The sequence below is a fragment of the Typopeltis vanoorti genome, chromosome 21 (genome assembly GCF_054136105.1).
Source record: "Typopeltis vanoorti isolate ZY-2024b chromosome 21, IOZ_Tvanoo_1.0, whole genome shotgun sequence".
Lineage (NCBI taxonomy): Eukaryota > Metazoa > Arthropoda > Arachnida > Uropygi > Thelyphonidae > Typopeltis > Typopeltis vanoorti.
In genome coordinates, this window is record NC_143569.1 from 67,966,243 (window position 1) to 67,992,375 (window position 26,133).

The 26,133-nt window shown below is 35.8% G+C and overlaps 1 protein-coding gene across 2 annotated transcripts in view; it reads right to left on the minus strand.

Moving 5' to 3' along the window:
* The window catches only part of RhoGEF3 (Rho guanine nucleotide exchange factor 3), a 424,099-nt gene extending 398,210 nt beyond the window's left edge, over positions 1–25,889 (minus strand). The window contains exon 1 of one of the 2 annotated variants that reach the window (XM_090411467.1): positions 25,781–25,889. The gene's annotated coding sequence lies outside the window, so the exon portion shown is untranslated. The remainder of the gene's footprint in view (positions 1–25,780) is intronic. The other variant, XM_090411468.1, reaches the window with a different exon arrangement.
* Positions 25,890–26,133: the final 244 nt, after the last annotated feature.

Here is a 26,133-nt window from a genome sequence, read left to right on the forward strand (position 1 = left end):
TGAAAAAGCCAGTAAAACTCTGAAATGTGGAAAGGCAGCTGCAGTAAATGAAAATCTACTCGAATTGCTCAAATATGAAAGCATAAAATATTTACAATGGTCAATGCATAATTCAGAAGACCTGGTCAGAAGGTCAAATTTTAGATGAATGGACTAGAGCTCTCTTAGTTCCCGTCTATAAAAAAGGGAAATAAAAGCGGATGCGAGAATTACAAAGGTATTTTCTTACTGAGTACTCCTGGTAAGAATTATGCAATGAGAAACGGCTAAGAAAAATTGTAGAAGGGAAGATTGGTGAAGAACAAACTGGATTTAGGTCAAATAGAGGCTGTCAGAATCAAACTTTCACTTCAAGGCAAATAGTTGAGAAATCGTGGGAATATAACAAAGACCTGTATTTAAGTTTTGTAGATCTGGAATGGCATATGACCAAGATCCCCGAGAAAAATTCTGGTACCAAAACGCTGCAGTTATATAGTATAAACGGGACATTATATCGAGAATTACACAATCTATATCTTAGTCAGGAGTCAGAACTGAAAACGGTACAGGAAGATGGTTTGATGTTAAATCAGGTGTGTAACAAGGGTGCACATTATCTCAACTGATATTTATTGTTTGTATGGATCACATTATGAAGGAAAGTGGTATTAAATCTGATATCAAAATTGGTGATGTTAATCTTAACTCTTTATTATGTAGATGATGTTATACTTCTGAATAAATCCAGTACGCGTTTGCATGATACCTTGACTAAATTGAATAATTGTTAATAAATTTAGTATGTAAATCAATAATAAAAAGACAAAGACAATGAAAATAGGCTGAAACATTGAAAACATTAACTGTATCCTGAATTGTGAACCTATATAACAAGTTAAACAATTTCAGCTATTTAGGCAGAATTTTTAGTGAAGAAGTTTAGAAAAACCACTATCAACCATCCCTGTCACAAGTGAGGAATTGGTCAAGACAGTATTCAAACCATTTTAACTTATTGTTCTGAGAGTTGATTTACAGTGGAGGGGAGGAGTTGAACAAAGACCGGAGACAACAAATATTAGAACTCGGTTCTCAGAAAAATTCGGAAAATGAACAGATGGCATCATTGATGGAATCATATATAAATGAAGATTTCGGAAGAAACTTGATATTGTTAGCATTTAAGAATATGCTATTCAAAAGAAGAGCTAATCTAAGGTGGTATGGTCACGTAAACGAAATAGAAGAGGGCAGTTTAGCAAAACAGGTATTTCATATTAGAATAGCAGGAAAAAAAAACTGAGAAAAACAGAAATCCAGGTGGATTGATGCAGTTAGAAGTGCCTTAGGAGACCATAATATAAGACGTGACAGTATTAGCTCCTGATAGATAACAGACTCGTGGAGGGAAATTGTTGATAGGAAGTTAGTAATAATGTAAGCTTTCCATGTTGTTCTATCACAGCTTCTGTACATCCCTCCAGGGTACATATCACGAATCTGATAGTAATGATGATGATAATCACTGGAGGAGACATTTGTTACTTTCAAAAGCCCCATTTTTAATTCATAGAACCAACTTAAGCTGATATGAATCTAAGAAGTCCGTATAAAGCTGACTGTGTAATAGTGTGAATGCTTCAGCTTGTGCATTCTCATATTCTCCTTGTGTTTTTCTTCTTATATTAGATCTTCAGCTGGGAGAGCTGCAGATCTAATAAAGATTGCTGAAACATGACTTGCATTAATATCAACGTCAACAGCATATTCATTTACATTTGTCTGGACAGGTTTTATCCCCTATCACACGTACTCCTCAGAAAGCCGAGTATTTGCACTAATACAAGATCAAAATCTATAAATGTTATCTGCAGTGATCTCTGTCGAAGGCTTTCTTGAATTCTTTATTAATTGAAACTTCTTTCCGCTATTAAATTAAAAAAATAAAATAACTTATTTCTTTAATTTTGCGATCTCTGGCGCAGTGGGGATTTTCCCCCCCTCTCAGAAACTCGACTTTGTATCCCCGCATATCAGAAAAATGAACAATTGAATTCCCAATATTTCAGACTACTGTATGAGTGCTGGAGTTTAATATGATGTGATGACGGTAGCTGTCTCCTGTACTCTCGTTCCGATGCTTCTAAAATTATCGCTAGCTTTTGATGATGCTTGACGTTAGAGTCGGGCAGCCTGCCGATTTTCCTAACGTTAGTTCTGACAGAAAGAACTCCAACTAACCCCCCCCCCCCCACACACACACTTTGGTGAATAAAAAGAAGTTAGACATTTTTATTTATTTTATTTTATAATAAAATACAACAAAAATAAAACTTTATCTATTTGAACCGAGTGATGAGAGTAGCACCGAATAGTTTTGCTAATTTGAAATTTACAGTTGTATTTATAAATAAACTGAAGAAGGTTTTACAAAATATTGAGAAATGAAATTTGAGATAATATTAAAAGAGAATCCAGTTCAGTTGATTGTGGAACTAAAGAAGAAAGTTTAAAGTTATGTTGCTGACATTGTGTTATTTAAAGATTGAGAGGGTGATAAAAACAGGAAGAGGAGACAGAAAGAAATTTTCTCTAAGATATTTATTCGCATCATGTTTTGTTAATTCTGAGTGGAAATGAGAAGACTTAGAACCTCAAAAAAGAAGTACTAGAAACATTTATTGTTCTAATATATTAAAAGTCCAACAAAAACATTACTAGGTCTTTTACATTTTCTGATAATTTAGAATATTATGAAGATATAAGAAGGCCTTAATGGGAAAAAAAAAAGCTCCTTATCCTTCGGCAGTCATTCTCATGAGGAATAGGATGACGGTTAATGGAAAAGTGGTGAAAGAAATATCTTGCATGCACGCTCAGTTGGAACTCACCAGATGAATAATTACCAGGTCACATCTCGTAGGCGTATGGGGATAAATTCGTTGAATAAAGAATGAGAGATGGTGCCGTATCTATATGTACAACCATCAGCTTGTAAATAAATTTGAAAGACTTTTTAAGGGAAAAAAAAAAAACGGAGATCAGCTGGTAATTCCATTATCTTGGTCGTGGAATCTAAATTGAAGATTACTCAAAAAAAAAAAAGTTTCTTGATAGTTCTAAAATACTCAAAAAAAAAAAAAAGTTTCCTGAATGTTTTAGAACTATCATTGGTAGAACAAGAAATCAACTATCGTTTTATATCACGAGATTCTAAACCAATAATCACAAACAACCAATGATCTAATGATAATTCTTTTTGTATTTCCCTACTATCATAATTATGATTTGCAAAATATTTAAGATTTATCCATCAGTAGAGATGAATCTGTAACTTAAATTTTAGAGGAGCAAATATATATTATAGAAGAAAAAGAGCATGATATCATGTCTTAATTCAATAATAATCACATTTATTTTATTTTCTGCAGAATATCGAATGCAATGTTTAATTTCAAATAAAAGCAATGCAAAATATTTTTATGTAATATAAATGCGAATAAATTAAAAAAAATATCGGATGAACTGTGACCTTTCCCAAATAGTAACTTTAAGTGATTAAGTCGTCCGAAAATATTAAAGTTAAAGGCCTTTCAAAAAAAAAAAAAAAAAGTTTTCCATAACACCAAATAGTAGCTCAGTGGTTTCCTATTCTCTGAATATTGCAGCCTACAAATATGATCCAGGTCAGAAATCATGATGATGTGAGCCTCTACTGAACAACCTATAACGACGAAAAAACCAGAGCACGAATCCTGTCCAGGAGGTGAAGAATCTTTATAATGACTTTCAAATGAAGATGAATTAGCCAGTGTCAATACGTAGATGGAAGGGTTATTCCTTCCAGAAACTCGTTTTTTTAAAAAAATCTTACAAAACAGATATTATTATTATTATTATTATTATTATTATACGCCCAGAGCCTGTGTAGCTCAGTGGATGTGGCGTTTGCACACCACCGCGCTAGGCCGCACGAAGGAAGTCTTGGTTTCGAGTCTAGTCGGCGACTAGAGGAAATTTTTCTAAGCCTTTTTTCGACCGGTTCCCGAGTTAGTCGATCTCTGGCACGGGCAAGCAGGTTTTTCCTCCCGGAAACTCGGGTTTTTCGTCCTGTAAACTCAAGAAAATCGACCGTAGAACCCACATTATTTCAGACATTAAATATATTGTGTTAGGGTTAGAGACCACGAGATGGCGGCACATTTGAGCCGTCTCTCTTCACTGCGTACCGCTTAATTAGTGATAGCCTTGGGCCATCTGTCTCTGATTGGGTACCAGTGGAGATTGAACTGCCCACTCAGTCTCCAAAAGTTAGATAGGGCTAAATGGCCTCGCCTACTCCCGTATATACGGGAATAAAAAAGGCGTTAGCTGATTTTTTTTTTTTTTTTATTATACGCCTAAAAACACTAATATACAAAGCACTATGCCAAAATATACTAAGATACGCTATAACAACGTATGCTTTCTGTGCACCCTACAAATTAAATAGATTAATGTCGCTACAGTACAAAATGACAAAACTGATCTTTTGGGAACAAGGAGACAATAACGACTTTATATACATTGCAATGTCAGAACACAAAATACTAACAGCAAAACATTTATGTCACTATGCAGCCTTGCTAAAACATTATTTCGATGCCAACTACAGGACAGTTAGAAATACATACCGTATAACAAGACCTCAGACTACTAATTATATCACATATAAATACAATAATCACTACGGAAAGGCCACGCGAAACTTCTACATCCCAGACATGATAAACAAATTACCTTTTGAATACAGAAACCTTCCAAACTACAATAGCCTGAAAAGAGCTCTAAGGACAGAAACACGCACCCAAAATACCATACAAACTTAATGAAACACAATATATTCGCTCAGGTTTCCAGTTCAGCGACGCATCAGTACATTCCAATTTATTGTGTGTGGGGGGGGGGTGCGTGCGTGCGTGTGCGTGTGAGTGCGCGCGCGCGAATTTCTCAATCATAGATTCCGTAGCATCCTAACACAGCAAAAAAAAAAAAAAAAAACCATAATAACCAACTGGTGTCATCCTCAGATAAGCTTACATTTAAGCTTCGAGGATGAAAGGAAAAAAAAATTAGTTCTCATCCAAGATGTATCATATGTAACCAAATGCATGTAATTACGTATCACAAGAAAACCAATGTATGTATTATATGTAAACCAATGTACATAATGTAAATATCACATGTAAACAAATGTAAGCAATGTATCATATGTAAACAAATGAATGTAATGTATATAATAATTGTAACAAATGTATGTAATGTATATAATAACTGTAACAAATGTATGCAATGTAAAAAAAAGAAAAAAAATTATTTTAAATGTAAATCATGAGTTTACACCGTATGTTTGTGAAAATAAGGACACATAATATTCAGATTGCATATGTGTAAATACTGTTGTACAATCGCACCTTTTCAAACTTGAAAAAAAAAAAAAAATAGTAAACCACAACATGTAATATTATACAACTTATGTAACTCTGAACAATATAATTGTAAATAATTATTATGATTGTTATATATAAAAAAAACTGTTATCATCATTACTATTTAAATCTCATTATATGTAGCACAAAGTGCTGAACCTTGTAAAATAATATACTGAATAGCTGATCATTGTACATATGTAAATATTTGAAAGAACAATAAAAAAAAAAAATTAGGAATCTTCCCTGTTCTGAGACTCATATTAAAGATCCGGATCAAAGGAATGATCCATGATCCATCAGTCCATATTGCTGAATTCTTATTCAGTTTGTGCAACAGCTCTAATACCTCGGCCTCACACACCTGCGTTTCTTCATCTAGTGAAGAGGTAAGTAACAGGGAGCTCAATGTGTTCACTAGGTTGATAGCTTTTAACGAAATGGGCACTCATTAACTGAATAACCTCTTCTCCATCAGTAACCCTCACTCCATCTGGATTTAGAAGAGTTATTCTTTCATATTCATTCTTTCTTTTACTTGCAGCATATCGATAGAATTCTTGTGGGTTGTCTTTCGCACGCAGAGCCAGTTTCTTTTCATACGCAGATTTCGTTTTCCGTACAACAGTTGTAACTATTCTAGCCTGCTGCTTATAACGTTCATAACGGACGTCATCCTTATGCAAACGGTATTCCTTCCACATCGCCCTTTTCTTACGAATCTCTTGCTTAATAAGATTACACATCCATTTGACTCCTACTCTATTTATTCTTCGAACTCTCGGGACACATTCTGATATCGCATCATTTAAATATTGTTTAAATGCTTTCCATACACTGTCGATATCCTTTCCATCCAGCAACCGATCCCATTCCACTGAACTCAGTATATTCCTCAGTTGGTCATAATTTCCTGCTTTGTAGTTCAACATGTAACCTCTTCTGAATGGAACATTCATAAACTTAGTCACTTCCCAAGTGAGTACCGCATGATCACTGTCACCAACTGGAGGCAGAATAGTTACGTCTTAACTGAAATGCCCTCTGACACTATAATAGAAATTATTAGGAAATCAACCAGGGAATTGGAAAAACGTTTGTTTAAACTTCTACAGGATAAGAAAAAGGATGAGAACAACAACAGGCAGGAAAATACTGAACTTGGTAATCAAAATATTGATTACCAAATTCAGTAGAATTAAAAGTCACTACTTTTAGTTTCCCGGAAGCGAAAATTAAAAATATGACAAACGTAATTGAAAACCAAAAACGAAATGTAAAAGAAATGGTAGTGCTGGTAGGTACAAATAATTTAAGTGGTGACAAACACAGTATGAGAGAAGATATGAAAGGTCTGTTGGAAGAAGCGAGAAAGAAATGTGAAAGAGTAAAAATTGTAGGATTACTACCTAGATATGATAGTACTGAGTTAAGAAGGAGGGCGATGATAGCAAATGATTTCACGCGCAGGCTATGTAGAAGATATGAATGTGAGTTTTTAGATGTGTGGGGTGTGTTTGATGGCAGAAAAGATTTGTATAAGAACGATGACCTGCACTTAAATTCATTTGGCATCAGAAGTCTGGAGAAATTAATCTGGAGTCAGGGAAACTAGATCATCAAGGGAGGAATGGGGAAAATGTGTGTGAAAGTTCAACTATGGTATACAAATGAGATAAAGATATGAATTCCTTTGAACATGGTTATGTATGTGGCAAAAGGACCTTTTAAGTATGTCTGGGGAAGGAAAAGAGAAAATTCTAGAACAAGACCAAATGCATTGCATATCTAATTATAAGAATAGGCTAGGTCGTAATTTATTATGTCTATACACAAATGCCAGGAGCATTAGAAACAAAGGGGTTGAGTTTGTTGCCATCAGTGAAACTTGGCTATCAGAATTAGATATGGTAAGTGGGATCGAGTGAAACGGACATACTATTTTTAGGAATGACAGAAGAGATAGGAGAGTGGAGGAGTGCTACTAATGATATCAGATGACTTAAGTCCGGTTAGGGTAGAAATACAAGAAAACAATGATGATAACAATTCCCCACGTAGCGATGAATTTGAGTCTATTTGGTGTGAAGTGGAGGTTAACAGAATGAAACATATGGTGGGATGTTGCTACAGACATGGCAGCTCAGTTGTAGGGAACGAAGAAATGCATCGCCAATTTAGCCTTATGGATACCAAGCGAATGATCATTATGGGTGACTTTAATTTTCCAAACATTGATTGGGTAGAAGAGAAATCTCATGATCAGATTTCTCTTCTACCCAATCTCTTCTATCAGATCTCATGATTGAACTGTTGCGAGATAACTTTCTCAAGCAGTATGTGAAAGAAGGAACTCGAGGTCAAAGGGTGTTGGATTTGCTCATAGCATCAGAAGGGATCTCTGTTAAGAATATGGCTATTTTACCACCAATTGGTGACAGTGATCATGCTGTTATTTCTTGGGAAGTATCTACTTGTATCGAAGCTCCGATTAAATCAGGCTACATGCTAAATTACAAAGCTAGAAATTATGATCAACTTAGAAGAATACTATCTTTGGTCCCATGGTATCCGTTACTGAATGTAAAAAATGTCAGCAATGCATGGGAATCTTTGAAAAAGTGCTTGAATGAGGCGGTACCTGAATGTATCCCTAGTATCGAAGAATAAATAGGTTGGGAGTGAAATGGATGTGCAGTCTTATTAAGCTAGGGATCCACAAGAAGAAATTGATGTGGAAAGAATATCTTGAAAATAAGAGTAAGAGGCGTTATGAAATATATAAAGCTCAGGCCAGAAAAATAACGAGTATTGTGAGAAACACTAAAACGGAGTATGAAAAAAAATTGGCCATGCAATCCAAAAGAATTTTATCGTTATGTCTCAAGCAAAAGAAAGAATGAATGTGGAAGAATAACTTTATTGAATGCAGATGGTACACGGGTGTCGGAAGCTAAGGAGATTGTTCAGTTAATGAGTGCTCACTTTGCTAAGATATATCAACCTGGTGTTCAATCTACACATTAATGACATCAAGCAGGGTCTATCATCAGATTTGCAATTGTTTGCTGATGATGCGAAGATAGGCAGGGCAATCAGGGATGCTACTGATATTCAGAAATTACAAAATGATTTGAATAGACTGGAAATCTGGGCTAACGAAAATGGCTGTCAGTTTAATGTTAGTAAATGTAAAGTTATACACTTTGGCGTGATTAGAGTTCCAGCGGCATATTATATTAGCGGGGTTATGCTACAAGAAACTGAAGAGGCAAGGGATCTTGGTGTATTGATGGATAAGAATTTAAAGTTCAAAGGTCACATAGCAAAAGTTGCAAATACAACTCGATGAGTCCTTGACTCCCTGGAGGTCTTAGATAATAATAATAATAATAATAATAATAATAATAATAATAATAATAATAATAATAATAATAATAATAATAATAATAATCAAATCTAGCACTCTTTGACCTCGAGTTCCTTCTGTCACATGCTGCGTGAGGAAGTTGTCTCGCAACAGCTGAATAAATGCATTTTCATTCTTCTCATGAGATTCTACTGCTACCCAATCAATATTTGTATAATTAAAGTCTCCCATTATGATTACTCTTTTCACTCTCACCTTTTCTATTTGGTGATGCATTTCTTCATCACCAGCAACAGATCCACCAGGTATGTTACAACACCCCGCTGTGTAATTTGTCTTATTAGATTCCACCTCACACCAGATGGCTTCAAACTCACTGCCATGTGAAATATTGTTAGTAGTATTGCTACATTCATAGGTCTCAACTCTAACTGGATTCAAGTCATCCAATATCATTGGCAGCACGCCCCCTCCTTTCCTATCCACTCTATCCTTCCTAAAAATACTGTACCCATGACACTCGACATCAGTTATGCCTGATTGTGATAGCCAGGTCTCACTAATTCCTATAATCTGAGGTCGCAACATATTGACTAAGGCAACAAACTCTACCCCTTTGTTTCTGATACTCTTAGCATTCGTGTACAGACATAATAATCTACCTTCATGTTCTTTAGTATACCCTTGTTAGCAGTCTGCCTGACCCAATTGGACAACTTGCAGATCTCTATTCTTCTCTAGTGCTTTACACGTGTAGACATCTTTGCACACGTATGATTGGTCCGAACCGGACGAACACAAACCCCAAATCGTTTTAACCTCATCAACATTCCCATGACAAATCCCATTCCCATCATTAACACAGTTATATACCATTTTCGCTCTTACACTCACGTTCACAGCATTCCTCCCTTCATAATTTAGTGTCCCTGACTCTCTGTGTTAGGTCTCATACCAGTTAAGAGTTTTTCCAGACTCCTGATACCAAACGAATTCAGGTAGGCCATCCCTCTTATACAAATCCAATCTTCCCTCAAACTCACTCCACACATCCAAAACCTCGCATCCATTCCTTCTACATAGCCTACGCATTGAATCGTTTGCCATCATAGCCCTTCTTTTTGATTCATTTTTGTCAGAGCGAGGTAAAATACTAACGATTTTCACTTTCTCCCTCTTCACTCTCGCTTCTTCCAGCAACCCTTTCATGTCCTCTCTCATACTGAACTTATCACCAGTTAAATCGTTCGTACCTATTACAACTACCATTTCATTTACTTTTCTTTTCTGTTTTTGAATGACTTCAGTTATATTTTTAATTTTCGCTCCAGGAAAACTCTATGTTATAACTCTCTCATCTATAGCTTGTTTTATTATAGAGGCACCGTACCAAATAATTTCTTTCTTTTTACTAACAACGTCACTTACCTGATTTTCGTTATTTTTTGACTTACCTGTTTCCTTGCTTTGTCGTTTCTTATTTTCCTGTTCATTTTTCTTTTTCTCCCTGTGCTCATTTAAACGTCTCTCAACTTTTTGCAATTCCCGCGTTGTCTCTCTGATGATCTGCTTCAACTTCGCTATTTTGGCGGTTAATTCATTTTCGTTAACCTCCTCCATGTGCACAATAAACTCGTTGGCAGAGCTAACTCGGTAAAAGAACACACGTAACCAACAGACAATAGCGCTGACCTCAGAGCCTTATTTCCTTTAATCGTAACTGAATTAAACCAAACGAAAGTGGCATTAGGAGAAATTCATTCTATTCTAGTTGTTAATCTGCTAGCCTCCATTATAAATATTTCTGCCTGATTGTGGATTCATCTTCCAGAGGAACATGTCTAATAGATATGTTCCAGAGGAACATATCTATTAGACAGCTCCAGCTGAGGCTAAACAATCACAGGTGTTCAGAAATACGATATGGAATCACTTCCTATTATTCCTATTACTTCCTATTAATCACTTCCTTCCGAGGCAATTGGCCTCGTTAGCCAGTAGTATTGGACTTTCTAATACCAACTATTAACGATATTAAATAGCATGTTGATCTATACTTTGTAAGTATAAATGGTTTACACCGGGTCTGCGTTGTTGTTTTCTCTTTGATCTAAAAAATCACCCGATTCAAGCACGTATAAATTCATTTGTTTCAATAGTTGGATTTGACTGCGTATATTCAAATATTATGGGAAAAATCGAGCGCACACTATATTAAGGTCCTGCAGTGCTGCTATTTACTTTCGTTGATATACTAAAAGATTCATTTCCATCATCAACCAAATGACAGCGTTTGTTTAATGTATAATAATCTTTTTATCAAACAGTCCAGAAAATACTGACATTAAGGTAAACTTATAAATATTATCCATTCACTGGTTAATAAGATTGCGTTATGCATCATGTCTCTGCTGTCTGTAGAAGATATATTTTTTTTTTTATTTTAAATTTTTATTTTCCTGAGACTATTCTGCGGTGAGATTACAGTTTTTCCCAGATTTGAGTTGCGTATTTTTTTTTCGACTTACAGGTATTTTGCTTCTGGCTTAAACCTACTAAGTGTTGACTTCATTTTCTCCTTTTCTACACTTCGTTATTAAAAAATAAAGAAGACTGTTCTTGGTGTTGACGTTATCTTTCATTAAACATTTCTACCTCACTGCCGTCGGCTTGGTTAGCTGGATGGATAGCGTCGTTGTTTCTTACCCTAGATGCTTCCTATATGGGAAGCATCCAAGGTAAGACTCTTTTTAAATATCCTCCCCCCCAAATAAATAAATAGGCTAAAAAAATTCACTTTTTTTTTCAAACTCACTACACCAGCACTCATGGTATAATTATCAATATAAATCATGTGCATCATTACCGACACTTGACTAAATTTCCAAATCTCTATCACAGCACTATAGCCCACCTTACCTCTCCAAACTACACCCTATATGATTCTTTCCACCACAAAGGTTGTACTTGTGCTTTTGTGTGATCCTGATATTCCTTACCAGAGGATGCCAAATCTTAAATCTCCCATTTTTGACGTTCTATGGCTTAAAATGTTCCTACCTCATTCATCTGCTGTCCTCACCGTTCCCCAAATTCTGAAAATTGTTCTGACCTCTTTAACTTCTTGTCCACAAAGCTTGAGTTCAAATAATCCAAATTCAATAATAGCGAAGTCATCTTCCTTGGTGACTTTAATGTCCACAGTTATACCGGCTCCCATTTTCGAATTATACTGACCTAGCTGGAAGAGAAGCAGAGATATTTACTGTAACGATTTAAAACAAATCATTCATCTCGTGGCCAGAATCCTCGACAATCCGCTGCACATACACCTATCACTTTGAAGTTTCATCTCTTATGGAACTTCCACTCCTCACCCCACAAACTCGTGTAGTTCTACGCTTACCTTTATAATGCTCTACATCAAACAAGATCTCACTACTCGGATTAACTCTTAATGTCTTTTCTGGAATAATCACATTTTTTCTGTAGTATCTTCAGCTTCCAGAAAACTTAGCATCCTTTTTCGCTGAAGATATTACTCCTCTTCTGTTTAGTTGCTTGCTCTGTACAAATCTCAAATCCATCCAACCTTGGAGTACTGCTCTCACATTTAAAGTGGTGCACCGGACATCTCCCTAAAAATTCTTGTTGCATTTAGAAGAGAAAGATTCAGTTGAATGATGGCGTCTCTCTCTCTCTCTCTCTGAGGCATGCTGAGAAAACTAACAAGACAGTTAGTTCCCCAGTATGCCTCTTCTATAAATATTTTAGTGGGCATTGCTCAGCAGAACTACCGTCCGTTGTGCCTCTCATTCCTGTTAAACGTACAGGAAAATGAGCAACAGCTTCGAGCGTCCGTTTACAGTTGAACTGTAAACTCACCAATCCTACTAGTCCCATTCATCTTTTGTTCCATTTGCCTCAATTCTACGGAAGCCTTCCCCATGAAGTATTCCCCAAAGACGACAACCTCCAGCTCTTTAAGAAAATCAACAGATTACTTTGCTCTTAACTTCAGCCTACACATGGATTTATTTACAATAGCTCTTGTGACCTGCTTGTGTAGGATGATAAATATTTTTACGCGGGTTATTGGTTCGAAATTCACTGTAGAATGTTTGTTCCATTCAGTTCATTGGAGATCAAAAATGGATTGAAAAAGTACTATGTTTGGTCTCTAGCACAGGAAGCGGAGGTTCACCTTTCCTGGGTGAGATTCGCAATAAATAAATTTAAAAAATTAAAGAAAAAAAATTAAAGAAAACATTTTGTTTTCTTTACTGTATACAGACTAATAGTCCATTCTCAGTCTGAATCCGAGCACCCGGACAAGGTTAAGTTCCTAATAAGCAGTAGTCTTAGAAAGTAAAAATTTCCAGTTTAGAAGTATAATGGGTTCTCTGCGCACTGTTAAGTTGTTTTCTTCTTCCGGATAACAGAAACCACCTGGTTGCTATGACTACCTTGCTTGGAAATGGAGAAGCATTTTAACTGCATTAGCTGGGTATTGTGCCAATGTAGTGGTGCGATGGTGGCGTGCTTGGCTCAGATTAAAGTTCGTTCACTGTTCAAGGACAGTTGAGAGTGGTGCACCTGTCACCTCCACGTGCCGTTACAAAGGGCTAAGTAACCTAATTAAATAAGGAAATCTTCCGTCCTGTCGGATTGCAGAACCGACAAAAGAAAGGTTTACACTTGTTTAGAGTTCACCCGTGAGAATCTTCTTCTTCTATTTTCTTCCTTGTAAGACTTCAGCGACTGGTCGAGTTTTATCCTGAAACCGATGTGAAACACTTCACCTGTGTCACTTATTGTGTAAAAAAAAAAACGTTATAAAACATTAGCACTATTATTATAAAGAAGAAAAGAAAGGGTGAAACGATAGATTAAGAATACTGTAATCTCTATGTTTTGTTAAGAAAAAAAAAAAGAATTAAAAAAACTTTTGAGAAATTGTTGTGGTTCCAATAGCTAATGAGAAAATCAACATACGTGTATTACAGAAAAACTGGAATCGCAATTGGTAAAGGTAATTACGAACTGTATTCTCTATTACAAACGTAATCCAGAATACAATTCGTATTGAGGAAAAAGCAGTATTGGCGAACTCAGATAATTAACTATTCGCATTTTGTAACTTGCAGATGAGACCTGGGATTTGTCCTGTGACCTGCTACTTGGGTTAGCTCCATTAACGAGGGTATTGGAGTGTGGAAGATGACCTGGAGTACATAAGAGTGGCATAGTTTATAGCAAATAATATTCTATGGACTTGTTTATTTTAACGACTATTATTGAACATCAAATCGTAATTTTAAGTAATATCCTATTTGTATTATGTTTTCTAATTCAAATTCGTATTTTCTAATTCAAATCTCGTAATCACAACTGAAATCAGGATCAGTTCCTTTCTTTTTTTTTTTTTTTTTATTATTTTGGAGTCACAATTCCGATTTTGTTTATATTCATCCCAGTTTCATTTCATAATCATATCTTTCGTAATCTGAAATCCTTACATATTTACGTTTTACAATTTTTCTAGTGTAAAATGTTGCATTTCATTTATGGAATTTCTTGGTTGAAGTTATACAGCAGGCGATTTTATTCTCCCATATAATATTTTTATTATTCTATTTGGTTTTTTAATCATGAACTAAAAAAAAAACCCTTATGTAACGTTTCCTTTTAATGATATTTTGTTTAATTAGCAACATGTTTATGAGGAGATTACCGTGGCTCATGCAGCCTATTTTACTTTACGCAAGTAGGTGAGATAATCATACAAGTCAATTCTTTTTGTATCGCAGTAAGCATCGCCGTTAGAGATTTCATACAATTATTGCTTTGTCCCATCGCTTCTGTTCATAATGTGTGTCGTAGTGGTAGTAGTAATGTCAGTGGTTGTTTCTTTCATGGTACAAGCCTTAGGTGTTGACTCTACGACGCATCGATGTAAAATGATCAGAAACGAGTCAGGAGGTAGGCCTGAAATTCACTCTTTTTTTGTTATTTTCCCTTATAAAATTCCCATGCTTATTTAAATATTAACATCCTTCCTTTCGTTTACTGATGGTTGAAAGTTAACAGTGTGAATTGTGCGTGCAAGCTTCCCCAAGAAATTTCCATCCTTGATAACTGCTACTATTTCGATTACCCCATCCCTTCGGCGTGGTACTACTACTACTGAATATTGGCTACACAGTAGCTACACAAAAGAAAACAGCTTTGATTGAAATCCGAAACGAAGAAAAATTACATCCATTAAAATGAATTCTTTAGGACGTTTGTTATTCACAGTCGTATGACCGTGAGAAACTTAACATTAGAAAAATAAAACTCCTCTGACTGTTGACGCACAGAACGTGTTTTCCTTGATTCTCTAAGTCGATTTTATTGCTGTGTCTTTTTTTCTGTCAGCATTCTCCACTTGGCTACGCACTCACTCTCACTCTAAGAAATTTACATGTGACTGACGTCAGCGGTTGCTATGTTACCATCACAGTAACAATCCGATATATTTCAGCCGAAGAGGGAAAGACTGAATTTTTCATACTTTCGACCAGACGTCTAGCAGTCTTGTTGTGATGATACATAGTTTATTTTGCACGCTGCCAGGAACCATTTCCATGCCATATGGTAACACTACCCGGTTATTGTTTGGTACATTTATTCGCCATGCGGGAGTAGGTATGGTGATCATTAATCACTATGTCATCGCGTGGGGATTTTTACGGCAACAAAAACAATTGCGAGATGCGAAAAAATGCTTATTTTCTAAGCCGTCTTTTACTCCATTAGGGACCGCGTCAGTTTTGTAATGGCTTGTGGAAGGGTTGTGAATCGCATTGTTTTCATATTATTTTAATGTAGTATTGTAGATAATTAATCGTACTGAGAATATCCAGAGGAATCATTATTTATTCTCTTCTTACTCGATTTTTTCCTTTTCCTTTTAAGCCAGTCGCAAATAAATAAATAAAATAGTAGAGGAAGGACCAAGAAGGCGAATCACGCATAATAATGTGTGTTCGCGACGTTAATAAAATCGATGTTGTCGGTATACCTTTTGGCAATGTAGTGTATCCTTGCTGGTTCACGTACCACGTTAATTGGCAGATTTTGCAGGTGTCTTTGGCACCTTTCCTTTTGTTGTTTAGTCTCTAGAGTGTATCAGACTATCAGTCGCCACTGGATACTTTCTGTAGGTCGTGTAATACTTTTACACTTTAAAAAGAGAGAGTGAGAGAGAGAGAGAGATTTCTAGTCCAAAAATGAAAGGATGGAATAGATTTTCAGAGATGAAGAAAAAAATCAAGGAAAGGGACTGAATACATGATTATTGCTCATCTTTGCGACATGTCACATAAACCAGTACGCATCGCAATCCCAGAGTTTGGTAAAGGCAATTAGAATATCTTAACCTAACTTCAAGATTCTCATTCCTTTCTGTGAAGCAAGTCTGAGAGAAGAAAAAAAATAATAAATAAAAATCGGGATATCAAAAGAAGCAAAGAAAAGTTCCTCGAATCCAACAGAAGAAAGACTGATTGGCTAGGCTACTGCCCTATGGGCGTAAAAATTCTTGTAAAAGATTTTTTCGTAAGCCTCCAGGGAAAGAAAATGGAACCTGCTAGTTCTTATTCGAAAGCCAAGCTTTTTAAACCGACGCTCGGTGCCGATAGGGAGGCACAAACAGCTGACGAAAGGAACCTGAAAGGCAGACGAAAGAGAGAAATAATATGCAGATAGTAAAAGCAACAAAATAAAATGCTTCAGGGAACCTTGTTAGAATTGGAACAAGACAATATTGGAGGAAAGAAAGAGAAAGTTGAAGTACAGCAGACGATGTACTTCAACTATGAAGTACGTCGTCTGCTGTCCTAGCAAGGATTACTTTCTCTTTTAGTCTACATAAACAAAATTAAACCAACTTACTTAAACTTATGCTAAAATTTTATTTTTCGAAGTAAATCATCTTCAGCTATATATCAAGTTTATCGAAATAGTTGCCATTACTAGGAAATCGTATTCTGGAACCCAATTTAAAATTACAGAAACTACATCTCTAAAATAAACATCTTGTCATAAATGCATATATGTTCTACTAAATCATAAAACTGTCTCAGGTTATTACCAAATCATAATCTCAGCGGGCAAAGGAAACGAATGGAAGATCGAATCAAACCAGCAACGTTTTCAACTGAAGGTGAAATAGCTAGTCTCGGAGGTAGCAGAGTTTTTATACCCCGCAGAACAGATACACTGACCCGGAGAACACACACGTAGACACATTACACATTAACCTCCTCGTAGCCTTAGTAGTTTTGGCTGTAATAATAAACAACAGCCGTTATGTACAGTTACGAATTTCAACCTAGCAGTAACAGGAATCTAAGATGATTAGGAAGAAGGGAAAAAAATAAATAAATGCAACTGCTAATTACACATATCATAGATATAAATTTCCCCATTGCTAGATCTTCATAAAGGTTGTATCTTTGCTTTAAAGTAAGTTTTCTAAAAATGTTTAAAAAAGATATTTATTATTTATTTTCGGCGTGTATGTGTCGTAAAAAAAAGACTGGGAAGCATTCTTAACATTTATGCCTTTTTGCGTCACCATGTAAACGGAAAAGAAAACTTTGTACAGCACACACTTAAATTGCAAACCTTAATTTTTTTTTTTTCTTTTTTTCCCAAGATAAGTATTCTATGTTCCATTTTTAACTTCTCACGGCAGTGCTTTATGTGCGTGCCATTTAGATTGAGTGCAACTGTTCTACTGGATGAACTCATATCAAAAATACACAGTGGTAGTTCGCATCCAATGAAGCAGTTTGAAGTGAAACGTTGTTTTTGCACTTTAGTCTAACATTTTTATCTTTAAGATTTCCTATTACATATTTAAACGCTTTAAAAAAAAAAAAAAAGACTTACAATACGTATGAAAAAATGAAAAAAAAAAAAAAAAAGAGATTCACTTTAGACCGCGCAGATTTGGAGGAAATTTAAAACTGACAAACTAAGCAAGGAATAAATTTTAGATGAATTAGAGTTGGTGGGCCTAACTGATATTGATATACTGTACATTCAATACACAAAATATCCTTAATCTTCGTCTATTTACTCTTCGGACAAAGAAAACTCTCTCTGGATTAGAAAAAGATGTTAGAAGTTTTTTCACTTGGATATACTATAAATTAAAGATACCAAGAAGTTATATACTTGGTTTAATCCTTTACCCAAGTATAAGCGAACAAAAGTTTGCTTATACTTGGATAAAGTATTTTCAGGATTGAGGCAACTCGTATGAAGAAACTAAGACTTCACGTCACTTGCCTTAGTATCCCATAATGCAAAGCACATCTCCTTGGGGGCATGTATAATGTTGTGCATTATGGAAGGATCACCAGACAGATTTCGACCTTTATTGAGGTCTCTACAGTGGGAGCCAGACCAAGAGGTGATACTAAAATTGAAGTAAGCAGAAGTCATATTTTCATATACGAATTCCCAAAACGTGTCGCAGCTTATTATTAAATTATTCTGGATTAGAGAAAGATGTTAAAAGTTTTTTTCACTTGGTTATACTTGGATAAAGGATTAAACCAAGTATATAATTTCTTGGTATCTTTAATTTATAGTATAACCAAGTGAAAAAACTTCTAACATCTTTCTCTAATCCAGAGCAATTTAATAATAATAACCCGTTTTGGCAACTCGTATATGAAAATATGACTTTTGCATTACTTCAACTTCAACCTTAGTATCACCTCTGGGTCTGGTTCGCACTGAGGAGACCTCAATAAAGTTCGAAACCGGTTGGTGACTTGATTCTGGGGAAGCAGAGTTTCTGCCCAGGGTAATGGATGGCAATGCTGTACCCAATGAAGTTCTAACTGAGGCTCGTCTATTACTGTTACCCCTGAGATGAGATGAGATGAGATGAGATGAGATGAGATGAGATATGAGCGGCTCTGCTCAGTGGTGGAGTGGGCCAGCCACTGGGTAGAGCCCAGGCTGAGAGTTCTTCCCGGTGACGGGCTAAGTCTATTGCTGAATAGAACAACCCTGAGTTAAAAGATCCTTTAGGTCACTCATTTTTGGGGATCACGAGTTTTTGGAGAGGTAGGTAACCCTGCACATAATACAGGGAAACCGGTTGGTGGTTTGATTCCGGGGAGCAGAGTCTTTGCTCTCTTAAGGTTTTTGCCTTAGGGAGCTTTTGAGCATCCAGGATTTGGAACCGTTGGGGTGGCCTGTATTAGAGCTTCCTTGGCTAATGCTTTTCCTGGAATATGAGCAGTTCTGCTTGATGATAGGTGAGCCTGTCACTGAGTAGAGTCACGCTGAGTTAAATGGTCGCTCATTGTTAGGTGATCTGAGTGATCGCACGGGTTTTTAGAGAGGTAACCCCGCACTTAAACAGGGAAACCGGTCTGGGTAGTGACCCTCCCCATAATGCATAACATTATACATGTCCTCAAGGAGATGTACTTTGCATTATGGCAGCACGGCCCCCTTGGGGGCCGTTAGTTTTGCTGAGGGGTGCCGTGAAATAATGAAAACAAATTTAAAATGTTTTAAGACTAAGTGTACCATATCAAATGTGTATGTAAGATGATAAAAATGTAATATTTCATTTGACTTTTACGATATTCGCTGTGTATGTTTTGTATTGAATATAAATACAGTAAATATTATAATAATATATGTCTGTATTACGATTTTTTTTTTCGATGGGGGCCGTGAAATATTTTAATTTTCCAAGGGAGCTTTTACATCCATAAGTTTGGGAAGCACTGCATTATGGGATACTAAGGCAAGTGATGTGAAGTCTTAGCTTCCTTACACGAGGTGCCCTAGTCCTGATTATGTTTCAGGCGCAAACTTTGTTTGTTTACACTTGGATAAAGGATTAAACCAAATATATAATTTCTTGGTATCTTTAATTTAAAACTCTCTCTCTCTCTCTCTCTCTCTCTCTCTCTGTGCATCGATATTCTGGAAGTGTACTGATTTTTTTCAACCGATTGTTTTTATTTAATAGGTTCCATTACTCAGATTGTCTGTATGTTATGGCATGTAAGAGTCATGAGGCGATTAAAAAACTCAAGATTCCGACAAAAAGTCCCTGAGTCATATGAGCCTAATATTACCTAAATTCTAGTTAAAAATCCCTTATAAATATTCCTGTACAATGACCTTAATCGAATCCAAATGAATGTTTAAATTTTATAATTTTTTGTGAATTTTTAAATAAATATCTATATATTTTTTAAATATGATTCTACCATAAAAAGCGATAAAAACCTTTAATGAGCATGTTCAGAAGACTAGAATTATAAAAACACTGTTACGTCGTGGCCATATATGTTCTAAACCTCAAACAACAACAATATATTATACGACATTTTTGATTTCTATAAAGCCTAGCTCAATAAATAAATACTGTTTTTCAATCCTTCATTAGTGAAGGATCGAAAAATCCTTCACAAAAGGACTGAAAACATTCCTTTAATTATGTCGATGAAAATATCTCTAATTTAGTGTTCTTCAACTACTATCACTTACCTCCACAACAACTATAAGATGAAAATATAACGCTAAAAAGCGAAATTACTTTGAATACAATTAAATGAAAAATCTAAATTATAAGTAATCAAATTCGGATGATGTATCCTTAAGCAAAATACATAATATAAATTTTACAAAAGATAATAATGTAAATAACTATATAAAGCAGAAATCACAACTGATAACTGCGTGTATTAATAAACAAAATGAAAAATACTGTTTAAATTTTCTCCATATTAATGCTCATTCGTAATAAATAAATAAATAAAATCATTACTTTTAACATCACTGTCTATTTTAATGCAAAGCGTTCGATTATTTTTGATGTCAGATACAAAGAAGCCGACATTTTATTTCTTTGGGCAGAAAAATCAATGCGAACAGGATATTTGACTATACCGACAAACGGTTTTCCGAAATTAAGACAGAAGATAAATATAAAGAGAAAAAAAAAAGACAATTTCCCAACCTACTAAAGCTATCTTAGGTATTTTTCAAAGAAAAGAATAAAACATCCCGCGAAGTTTTAATTTGACACGAAAATATTAAAAAAAAAAAAAATTATTAAAACAGCAACTCGCATTTGTATTAATTGGGCTTGCCAATATTTTCGCTTGGCTTCTTGAAAGCTGTTTGTTTATAACTGAAGAGACGGTTGGTGACGTCATAAGCGTGTCACCGTTGATGCTTCACCTGCTCTGTACGTTGGCAGAATGAAAACAAAGATGTCAATAGGAACAGTGACAAACATTTGTTTTGAAATATAAAAATAAGAATTTGTAAATCCAGCAGTGCGTAAAATAAATTGCATGCGTCAAAAGAATTCACTGCATACTGCTATTAATCAAAGCTCAAAGGCTGATAAACAAAACTGTGGAAATACCAAAAGAAAGTAATGTACAATGCTCACTAATCTTTCTAGCCAAATCAATACTGTACTTGCAACTTATAAATATGAAAAAAATAAATAAAAAAAAATAAAACCGATTTTCCTTTTCTCCAGATGTCTGTCTACAACAATTTGTTAGAGATCACAGTTGTAGTTATTATTATTATTATTATTAAAATTCCTGCTGCAGTTAGAAAGATTGCTCCACTGCTCCACAAAATTCAGTAGTCATTTAGCTAATGAAGGGAAAACATTCAAGTTTACTAGTTGAAATTATTGTTTTAGTTAATTATCACCCTGATTATTAAAATCCTTGACTATAACCATTTTTAGGATATGGAGAACCCAACTTGAATGAGTGAATACCTACTCGGCCCTCCATCCAGCGTGGTATCAATGTTCCATTGCCTTTGGGTAGCAGGTGCACGGGACAGAACCAGTTAGTAACGAATCTGGGGCTTCCCGATCAGCCAGCGTCAAATCCTGCAGCCACGTATTTTACCAGTTAATGATTGAAGGGAGACCAGATACTGTGGCTGCAGGATGGGGGGGGGGGGGGACAACGGAGGCCACGTGTGGACAGGAGACCGAGTTCCCTCTGTGTGGGCGGTATGTTTGCAAGTCTGTCACCTCTCACTGCATGCCCATCTTTCTCTTTATCTCTTCCTAATCAAATATAATGGACCACAACCCAAAGAAACGCAATTTAACTGCGATCACAAAAATACTCCAACAAAAAATTGTTTAAAAAAACTCATAAAAAAACAAAAAAGAATCCAACCATAAAAAAACATCAAAAATCCATCAACATTAATTCTTATCAAAAAAAAAAAGTTCTACATCACTTCACCAACATCCCTGGCCTTAACAGGAATATAAACGATGTGCACCACCACTTACAGTCATCTAAATCAGAAGTACTATTCCGATCAGAACCCCAACTAGCAACCTCAAGAGCTACTGTCCACCTTAACTGCCCAAACTACACATCACACTGCTCATTCAGTGCCGCCCTTATGACTGAACGAGCAGTGTTTTGTAGTTTGGGCAGTTGAGGTGGACAGTAGCTCTTGAGGTTGCTAGTTGGGGTTCTGATCGGAATAGTACTTCTGATTTAGATGACTGTAAGTGGTGGTGCACATCGTTTTTTTTTTTTTTTATGAATGCACATATGCATTCATCAGAAGCGACATACCATTCCAGAGACTGCAAACTCTTGAATCCCCAATGTTTGATCTATTTTGACTCAAAATTTCTCTAGCAAACCAACTTGCCCTTTTCATATGCTTCCTCTCTCTCTCCAAACTCCGTCAACCAGTCTGATCTCTTCAACTCTCTCTCTAAAATTCGATTTTCTGCATTCGAATTATCCAATAGTGAGATTATTCTTCTTGCGGACTTCAAAGTCCACAATTCACATTGGCTCCCCTTCTCTAGTTTCACCGATCAAATAGGCAGGGATGCTGAGTTGTTTGCAATCAGCAATGACCTATCTCAGATCATCAGTCTTCCTACCAGAATATCTGACAACACCTACAAATTGCCAGCACACATAACCTCTTCCTAACAAGTTCCCCTTCCAGATGCGCCTAAAATAGACAAAAAGAAATTCGAAGTATCCTAAATAACTTGGACACAAACAAGGCATCTGGTCTTGATGGTATTCCACCTATTGTGTTAAAAAATATGTTGCCCCAGAACTATCAATCTATCCTATTCAACTGGCATCTACTCTACAACATGGAAACAGGTCCACATCCAACCCATCCCAAAGAAAGGTGATAAAATTTGACCAACGTCCAATTGCTCTCACTTCTCTAAAGCTATGGAGAAGGTCATGAACAATCCACTCTTGAACCACCTAGAGTCACACAACTAATCAGTGACCAGCAGTATGGATTCTGCCAATCGCGATCTATAGCTGATTTTCTTGCTTACACCGCCCACCTCTGGCCATGGAGAAATTTGGAGAAACTCACGTGGTTGTACTAGACATTTCAAAGGCATTCGACTGGGTTTAGCACAGGGGCCTACTTAACAAACTTCCATCCTATGGTCTGCCTTCCTATCTCTGCAAATGGATCATCAACGTTCTCACTGATCGCTCACTATGTGTCATGGTGGACGGTTTAGTCTTCTCAGATTTCCCCACCAATGCAGGAGTACCCCAGGGTTCTGTTCTTTCACCCACTCTCTTCCTCTTGTATATAAACGACCTGCTCTCTCAGACTTCCAATCCATAGCTTTGCTGAGTACAGTACACTCCATTCCTCCTTTTCTTTCGGCAAACTTTGTAGTGGTCAAGTATTAGAATCCTCAAGATCTGAAACGACCAGCGACCTGAACTCAGATCTACTAGCTATATCTCAGTGGGGCGAGGACAACCTTGTAAACTTCAATGTCACTGAAACTCAGTCCTGTCAGACCTCTCACAAGAAATAACTTGAATCCCACCCGCTTACCTTCAGTAATACTGAGAAATCCAAACACGATCAGATTTCTCTTCTTGGACTGATCCGCACCTCAGATCTTTCCTGGCACAACCACATTTCAACTATAGATTCTGAAACTGCTAAAAACTTGGTGTACTTTTTGCACAAGACACTTCCACACACCTTCACACTTGCTAACTCTATACAAAGCCCAAATCCAGTCATGAAATATTTCTCCCATATTTGGGATGTTGCACCAAAATCCTCTCTAAGATTGCTCGATTCTGTCCAGAAGAGGGCAATTTGTCTAATTTTACAGTCAATCTTGAAATTCACCGAACCAACTTCACTACCTCCTCTTTCATTCCATCTACTTCTGTCCTTTGAAACAGTCTCCCCACTCTGCCTTCCCTAAAGATTTCAAGCAAAATGTGAACAGATTCATCCTTTCTTCTATTCCTCTTGCCCACCACGTCACTAATATGCTATAGATCATGTGACCTTTCATGTGCGGGTCAGATAAAAAAAAAAGGTAATCTTCATTGACTGGTGGGCAATCCATCTTGTTTACTGAAGGCCTGGAGCGGATTGAAAAGAATCGTGGTTTCAACAGAAGAGTTTATTATCTTTTCTTCAGCCTGCAAGGTGTTATACGTTTAAAACCTTACGCAGTGGATTTCTATATGACTAAGACACGTCATAGTAGACTACATGAGTAACTAAACTTCGGACTCCTTGGATAGTTATCCGCTGTTCCATGCGGTTTTTAATTTTATATTTCGAGAACTGCTCAATCCCTACCTAAATATTTTGTATGCCATTTCACTATCAAAATTTAAATATCTAATATTTTAAGTGTCAAAGTTAAAATCACCCGATTTTAACTTCAGCAGAAATTAAGTTATTACGTGAGTAGAAAAAAATGACTGAACACACGAATAGATGCTTGCTTAAAGGAAATATCCCACATACAAACAATTTAATTGACAAATTAATTCTATTGATGACTTCACCATAACGGTCTACTATAATTACTTTTAATATGGTTGCTGTCACGAACAGTTTACTAATTGTTTTTTCGCCTATATATCGACAATTATATATATAAAAAAGCTTTAATGACTCTTACTTTTTTATAATATTCCAACCGAGTAAAAATGAATTTTGAAATTATATATATATATATTATTTATTTTTATTTTTTTTTTTTTTTAAGCATAAGAGAGAGAAGAGAGAGAGAGAGAGAGCAGTTTGTATTTATTTGTTGGCATGGATAGTTAATATACTCAGAGAGAGAGAGAGAGAGAGAGAGAGAGAGAGAGAGAGAGAGAGAGAGAGAGAGAGAAAACTGTTTATAGTATCAAGAAATAATATTCATTGTACAGATGAGACGAAAATCATTAGTATTGTTTAATACAAAGACTTTAACGGACATTTTATACTGTATAACTATCTCTTTGTATAATAATTCTTTAGTTCAACTGGCTTGTTTTGAGTAGCGGTGGATTATTGTTATAATAATTATCAATGTTCCATTTAATGATTTGTATACATGGCTACATAAAGTTTCAACAGCGCATGATCAAACTTCATTCTCTTTGTTTTTTGTATTTCAGGCACAAGTGTTCGATTACAACTACATTATAATGAATATACGTTAGCTTCTGACCAATAGCGACTCGACAGATCATAGCTATGTGAACAACAAAATTCGTCTGCTATTTAGTTGTAGCCAAAAGAAATACGAAACGAGTTTTTAGGTAGGTGTTGTTCATTATATATGCATACGTTTTTTAAGTATTTTTGCAGAAGACTTAATCCCAATCGGTAAATATAAATAGTTTTATAATTAGTATTAGCAAATCCGTTAATAACGGGAATTCTTTTTGGGTGACGCTCATGAAAAAAAAGTAAGGTAAAACGGTTTGTATTTCAGCACAGTTAACTCTAAAATTGTTGTGTATTTAATCTAAACTACTTAAAATGTGTCATAAAATCTCAGAATTCTTGAATATTAGGGAAATAATATATAGCTGGAATTATTTGATAATATACTTACAATAATCCCTCTTTCTCTTGAAGTTGAAGCATCATCGTGAAGGCACACTGTAAAAGTGGTAGTAATCTTTCGTACTGTTCAGTATTCCGATCACATTCTCAAAATCATTTTCCGTATGAAAAATAAAGTAAACCTTTTTACAACACAATGCAAGATGTTATGTAGCGCGTTGTTTCCGATTACGTTAGACACGTTCCGGCAGGTGGTTAGTAAATGAATAAATAACTACGGTTTTTGTAATTGCCACGTAACACGCAGAAGTTGCCTGTGATTGGCTTCTTGTACTAGTGAATCTAAGGCTCTATTTAGAGCCTTAAGTGAATCATTAGGTGAATGTTTTTCGTTTTCTCTTG